The sequence below is a fragment of the Silurus aristotelis genome, assembly GCF_946808225.1.
Source record: "Silurus aristotelis genome assembly, chromosome: 9".
NCBI classification, from domain to species: domain Eukaryota; kingdom Metazoa; phylum Chordata; class Actinopteri; order Siluriformes; family Siluridae; genus Silurus; species Silurus aristotelis.
The window spans coordinates 19,565,596-19,572,517 of NC_139582.1; the positions used below are offsets into that span (position 1 = coordinate 19,565,596).

General features: G+C 38.0%; 1 protein-coding gene across 2 annotated transcripts in view; it reads left to right on the plus strand.

Moving 5' to 3' along the window:
* Positions 1–1,461: 1,461 nt before the first annotated feature.
* Positions 1,462–6,922, plus strand: part of LOC310731053 (sterile alpha motif domain containing 8) — a 10,854-nt gene continuing 5,393 nt past the window's right edge. Inside the window, exons 1-2 of one of the 2 annotated variants that reach the window (XM_083550363.1) lie at positions 1,489–1,594; positions 2,750–2,841. The gene's annotated coding sequence lies outside the window, so the exon portion shown is untranslated. Of the gene's footprint in view, positions 1,595–2,749; positions 2,842–6,922 lie in introns of both variants that reach the window. The other variant, XM_083550362.1, reaches the window with a different exon arrangement.

Below are 6,922 nucleotides of genomic sequence, written 5' to 3' on the forward strand. Positions count from 1 at the left end.
TTGAATCATTCTCGAACAAATGAATCAAATATATAGTGTTTTTTTTATCATTAGCCATAAGTCAAGTCTCTAAAACAGCTGCCTTCTTGACTTTTTTCCTTCTAGCCTAATACAATACAGCTTTTCTGGAAATGTATTATTAAATTATAAGTGAAAATCATAACGTATTTAATGTACAATTTTTATATATTAATAAATATAAATTTAAGCCGTTTAGGAGTCGGATGAGTCGACTCATTGGGAGAAGGAAGAGTCGACTCAAGAGTCGATTCCTATGTATATTATATATCAAGAAATAGGAAACTTAAATTGATATTGTGATTTGTGGTGAGAGTAGAGAGCAGGTTGAGAAGAGCCTGGAGAGGTGGAGATATGCGCTGGAGAGAAGGGGAATGAAAGTCAGTAGGAGTAAGACAGAGTACATGTGTGTGAATGAGAGGGAGGGCAGTGGAGTGATGCGGTTGCAGGGAGAAGAGGTGGAGAAGGTGGAGGAGTTCAGGTACCTGGGGTCAACAGTGCAAAGTAATGGAGAGTGTGTTAGAGAAGTGAAGAAAAGAGTGCAGGCAGGGTGGAGTGGGTGGAGAAGAGTGACAGGAGTGATTTGTGATAGTAGGGTATCTGCAAGAATGAAAGGGAAAGTTTATAGGACTGTGGTGAGACCTGCAATGTTGTATGGATTAGAGACAGTGGCATTGAGTAAAAGACAGGAGGTGGAGCTGGAGGTAGCAGAGCTGAAGATGTTGAGGTTTTCGTTGGGAGTGACGACGATGGACAAGATTAGAAATGAGTTTATTAGAGGGACAGCACATGTAGGATGTTTTGGTGACAAGGTGAGGGAGGCGAGATTGAGATGGTTTGGACATGTGCAGAGAAGGGACATGAATTATATTGGTAGAAAAATGCTGAAGATGGAGCCACCAGGTAGGAGGAAAAGAGGAAGGCCAAGGAGGAGGTTCATGGATGTGGTGAGGGAAGACATGCAGGTAGTTGGTGTGAAAGAGGCAGATGTAGAGGACAGGGTGGTATGGCAGCGTGACATGACAGTATGAGACAGATGATCCGCTGTGGCGACCCCTAATGGGAGCAGCCGAAAGAAGAAGAAGAAGAAGAAGAAGAAGAAGAAGAAGAAGAAGAAGAGGAAACTTAAATAGAAGAAAACGAAAATAGAAGAGTATCAACCGGAGAACTTCAAACATTACACATTAAAGATTAAGTATACAAAAACAGCACGAAATCCTGGTTTTAACACCATCGGAGTTGGAGTTTTAAATCACTTTTCTCAATCACTAGTTTATTTAGGACACGTGACTCCAGGTACCGCCCACAGCTGCTGGATTATAGTAAGTCTCGAAAGTTTGTATCATAAAATAACATTTTGCTGGATTTATATTTTTCAATAGAATGCGAATTAAAGAAATAATAAACCCTACTGATTCATATAATCCCATCACGCCCAGATGTGAAACCGTGACGCACTTCCTGTTTACACGCAGTGGGCGTGGCTTGTGACAGCATGGCAGTGAGTCAGTGCGAGACTCCCAGTGGATCAGCTGTAGAGCTCACAGGCAGGCGTCGGAATCACAGCCCGGAGACGGTAAGCAGAGATCCATTCTTTCTCACATCACAACACATTTTTTTTTTTTAAATATATAAAATTGTGTGTTTTATTTTCATTTAAATAGTTAAAACTGTCTGTCTGTCTGTCTGTCTGTCTGTCTGTCTGTCTGCTGATCTCATATTCCTAAATCCTATTATTCACCTGTAGTGTTGGAATAAATGGTCACTTACTTTGGAAGAGTGATAATAATATGGAGATTTAAATGTTGTTTAAAGGACAAGGGTGATTTTAGATCTGGAGAAGGTAAAGATGAGGTTCTTGGGTCTTGATTGCAGTCACAACTTTCTCTAATTGAAACATATATATATATATATATATATATATATATATATATATATATATATATATATATATATATATATACATAAAATCTGTAAAAACGAAAAAACAAACAAACAAACAAATAGATAATTCATCTCTCTCTCTCTCTCTCTCTCTCTCTCTCTCTCTCTCTCTCTCTCTCTCTCTCTCTCTCTCTCTCTCTATATATATATATATATATATATATATATATATATATATATATATATATATATATATATATATATGTCTAATGAATACATTTGCCCACTTGACTTAACCTAAAAAAAAAAACAGTTTTTGATGTTGTGTTACATACTTTGCATTTCATTTTAATGTGAAAATGTAAAATATTGTGTTAAATATCAAATACAAAATATGTTGTGAACATCTGATGTCTTCTTAGGTTAGGAATGATAAGGGAAAAAGTATTGAATTAAATAACTAGAAATATATATAATTTATTTTTATTTTTTCTAACTACAGTTTAAAATAGACATAATATAGATTAAATTTATCAATAAATGTAAATCGAATGATGAAAACCAAAAGGAAAACATGAAAAACAGAAGTCAGATGACAGTCTGAAAAAAAAAAAAAAAAACCCCCAGAAATAATCAGGAATTTGTTTAAACTTTGGTGTCTAATCTGGTATCTGATTTTTGATTTGTGGTCAGTGGTATTTCAGAAATTTCCTGACTGTGGGACGAATACAGGTATATCCTAATCCAGTTACAAAACACTCCCTAATCTTGCACTAATCCTGTTTTTTTATTTGTATTTCTTAATTGTATTTATTATTATTATAATTTTATGTCTATATATCATTAGATAAGGTCATCAGAGGTCAGAACCTTCACTGATACCTGATCCTTAACTCTTCTTGAAATCCTTTTGGCAAGCGAGTAATTCAGGATTCTCAGGTCAAGCTCTATTCCCAGGGTTTGCATAACATAACGTGAGGCATGACTGTTGTGTGCTTTATGACGATTTGTGTCCTGTGGTAATAATGGAAGACGTGTCATTTGTGTCAAGAATAACCTGGTTTGATGGTATGAAATACGGATTTGACTTTTTCAGATCTAATTCGGTATCCGTGTAGCAATTAGGGTCAGTACTGGAGCCAGTAATAGTGTCTGATTGATACATGACTGAAATACTGTTATATAACTCATACTCATATATAAATGGTTAAGAAATTATGTGTGGCTGGATTGATGATTTGTTCATTTATACTAATGAACACACACACACACACACACACACACACACACACACACACACACACATCTATATATATCAGTAGTAGCAGTCCTGACCCATTGTTAATGTGGGAGCAGGCTGAGAAGGTTAGTCTAGACTTTTCTATCTCTGGCCACAGATTCCTGGGTCTCCTGGGGAAATGCCAGACTCTAACACTTCTTCAACTTCTGCTTGTGAGTAAGAGTGTGTATGTGTGTATGTGTATGTGTATGTGTGTGTGTATGTGTGTGTGTGTGTGTGTGTGTGTGTGTGTGTGTGTGTGTGTGTGTGTGTGTGTGTTTGTGTGTGTGTTTGTTAAATGCAGAATTTTACACCGAATCACCTCTAACACATTAAGACACTTGTGCTATCGCCCTTTTCTACATACATGAGCTCATGGATGTCTACGATTGGCTACTGCTGCAGTGATTCACAGCCCCACCCAGAGATTATGACCAATAATAACAACACTTTAATAGTAATCCAATATACTTTCATTAAACCCTTGTTTTTTAATAAAAAATATACACTTATTATAAAATAAAAGGAATGTTACTTTGGTCTTATAAAAAAGAAGAAAAAGAAAGAAATATACGACCTCTGGGCTAGTTTCAATGAAAATCTCTCTCTCTTTCTTCCCCCCTCTGTCTGTGTGTTTGTGTGTGGTTACTCAGTGAAAATGCTGACTTTGTCTCTAACAGAGTGGTGTTATTTAGAGGAGAGTTTTGTATTGCTTCATAAAAACGTCAAGAAATTCCACGTAAGCCTGCACAAATGATAATACACACTCACGCGCACACACGCGCAGACTCACGTGGACACTTTCAGCGTGACAGAGTGGAACTTGTTTTCCCTCTGTTAGATTGTGCAATGCCTTTCTCTGTTCTACAATTTTATCTCTCCAGAGAGTTGATTCTAGAAAAAAATAACAAGCGCTTTTCAGTAATCTCACCTACACGTTCACACTGGAAGGAGACGGCACATGTTTATACACATGCATGCGCGTGTGTGTGTTTGTGTGTGTTTAAGTGCGTTTATCAGTCGCTCGCATTTATCATCACTGTCATCAGTGACACAGGGATTAGACTGTGTAAGGGACAACAGCCCTTTGCCCTGATAATGATAATAAATATTTGGTGTTTACGTGTCAGCAGTCGACTTTCTATAGATAACACTGGAGTCTAGAGTCTCACACCATGTCAGCATTAGGAATTATATTCCAGCATTTTGTTCCAGTTTTAATACACACACACACACACACACACACACACACATATATATATATATATATATATATATATATATATATATATATATATATATATATATATATATATATATATATATATATACAGTGGGTACGGAAAGTATTCAGACCCCCTTAAATTTTTCACTCTTTTATTTTGCAGCCATTTGCTAAAATCATTTAAGTTCATTTCTTTTCCTCATGAATGTACACATAGCACCCTATATTGACAGAAAAACACAGAATTGTTGACACTGTTGCAGATTTATTAAAAAAGAAAAACTGAAATATCACATGGTCCTAAGTATTTAGACCCTTTGCTCAGTATTAAGTAGAAGCCCCCTTTTGATCTAATACAGCCATGAGTCTTTTTGGGAAGGCTGCAACAAGTTTTTCACACCTGGATTCAGGGATCCTCTGCCATTCCTCCTTGCAGATCCTCTCCAGTTCTGTCAGGTTGGACGGTAAACGTTGGTGGACAGCTATTTTTAGGTCTCTCCAGAGATGCTCAATTGGGTTTAAGTCAGGGCTCTGGCTGGGCCATTCAAGAACAGTCACGGAGTTGTTGTGAAGCCACTCCATCGTTATTTTAGCTGTGTGCTTAGGGTCATTGTCTTGTTGGAAGGTAAACCTTCAGCCCAGTCTGAGGTCCAGAGCACTCTGGAGAAGGTTTTCGTCCAGGATATCCCTGTGCTTGGCCGCATTCATCTTTCCCTTGATTGCAACCAGTCGTCCTGTCCCTGCAGCTGAAAAACACCCCTACAGCATGATGTGCCACCACCATGCTTCATTGTTGAGACTATACTGGACAGGTGATGAGCAGTGCCTGGTTTTCTCCACACATACCGCTTAGAATTAAGGCCAAAAAGTTCTATCTTGGTCTCATCAGACCAGAGAATCTTATTTCTCACCATCTTGGAGAACTCCATGCGGGTTTTCATGTGTCCTGCACTGAGGAGAGGCTTCCGTCGGGCCACTCTGCTATAAAGCCCCACTGGTGAAGGGCTGCAGTGATGGTTGACTTTCTACAACTTTCTTCCATCTCCCGACTGCATCTCTGGAGCTCAGCCACAGTGATCTTTGGGTTCTTCTTTACCTCTCTCACCAAGGCTCTTCTCCCCCGATAGCTCAGTTTGGCCGGACGGCCAGCTCTAGGAATGGTTCTGGTCGTCCCAAACATCTTCCATTTGAGGATTATGGAGGCCACTGTGCTCTTAGGAACCTTAAGTGCAGCAAAAAAATTTTTGGAACCTTGGCCAGATCTGTGCCTTGCCACAATTCTGTCTCTGAGCTCTTCAGGCAGTTCCTTTGACCTTAATGATTCTCATTTGCTCTGACATGCATTGTGATCTGTAAGGTCTTATATAAACAGGTGTGTGGCTTTCCCAATCAAGTCCAATCAGTATAATAAAAAATTTCTGGACTCAAATGAAGGTGTAGAACCATCTCAAGGATGATCAGAAGAAATGGAGAGCACCTGAGTTAAATATTTGAGTGTCACAGCAAAGGGTCTGAATACTTAGGACCATGTGATATTTCAGTTTTTCTTTTTTAATAAATCTGCAAAAAGGTCAACAATTCTGTGTTTTTCTGTCAGTATGGGGTGCTATGTGTACATTCATGAGGAAAAGAAATGAACTTAAATGATTTTAGCAAATGGCTGCAATATAACAAAAAGTGAAAAATTTAAGGGGGTCTGAATACTTTCCGTACCCACTGTATATATATACAGTACAGACCAAAAGTTTGGACACACCTTCTCATTCAAAGAGTTTTCTTTATTTTCATGACTATGAAAATTGTAGAGTCACACTGAAGGCATCAAGGGCTATTTGACCAAGAAGGAGAGTGATGTGGTGCTGCGCCAGATGACCTGGCCTCCACAGTCACCGGACCTGAACCCAATCGAGATGGTTTAGGGGTGAGCTGGACTGCAGAGTGAAGGCAAAAGGGCCAACAAGTGCCAAGCATCTCTCGGGGAACTCCTTCAAGACTGTTGGAAGACCATTTCAGGTGACTACCTCTTGAAGCTCATCAAGAGAATGCCAAGAGTGTGCAAAGCAGTAATCAAAGCAAAAGGTGGCTACTTTGAAGAACCTACAATATGACATTTTTCAGTTGTTTCACACTTTTTTGTTATGTATATAATTCCATATATAATTCCACATGTTAGTGTTAATTCATAGTTTTGATGCCTTCAGTGTGAATCTACAATTTTCATAGTCATGAAAATAAAGAAAACTCTTTGAATGAGAAGGTGTGTCCAAACTTTTGGTCTGTACTGTATATATATATATATATATATATATATATATATATATATATATATATATATATATATATATATATATATATATATATAAATAATTGTACAGTCAACTTTAATTTTGTATTATACACCTGGGTTTAATCAAAGTATATTGTTTTATTAAAGCATGGCCATCTTCTCTGGATGGGGCAGATAACACGCCCCTCAAACCCCTGTGAATCACAGCAGCAGTAGCCAATCATAGGCG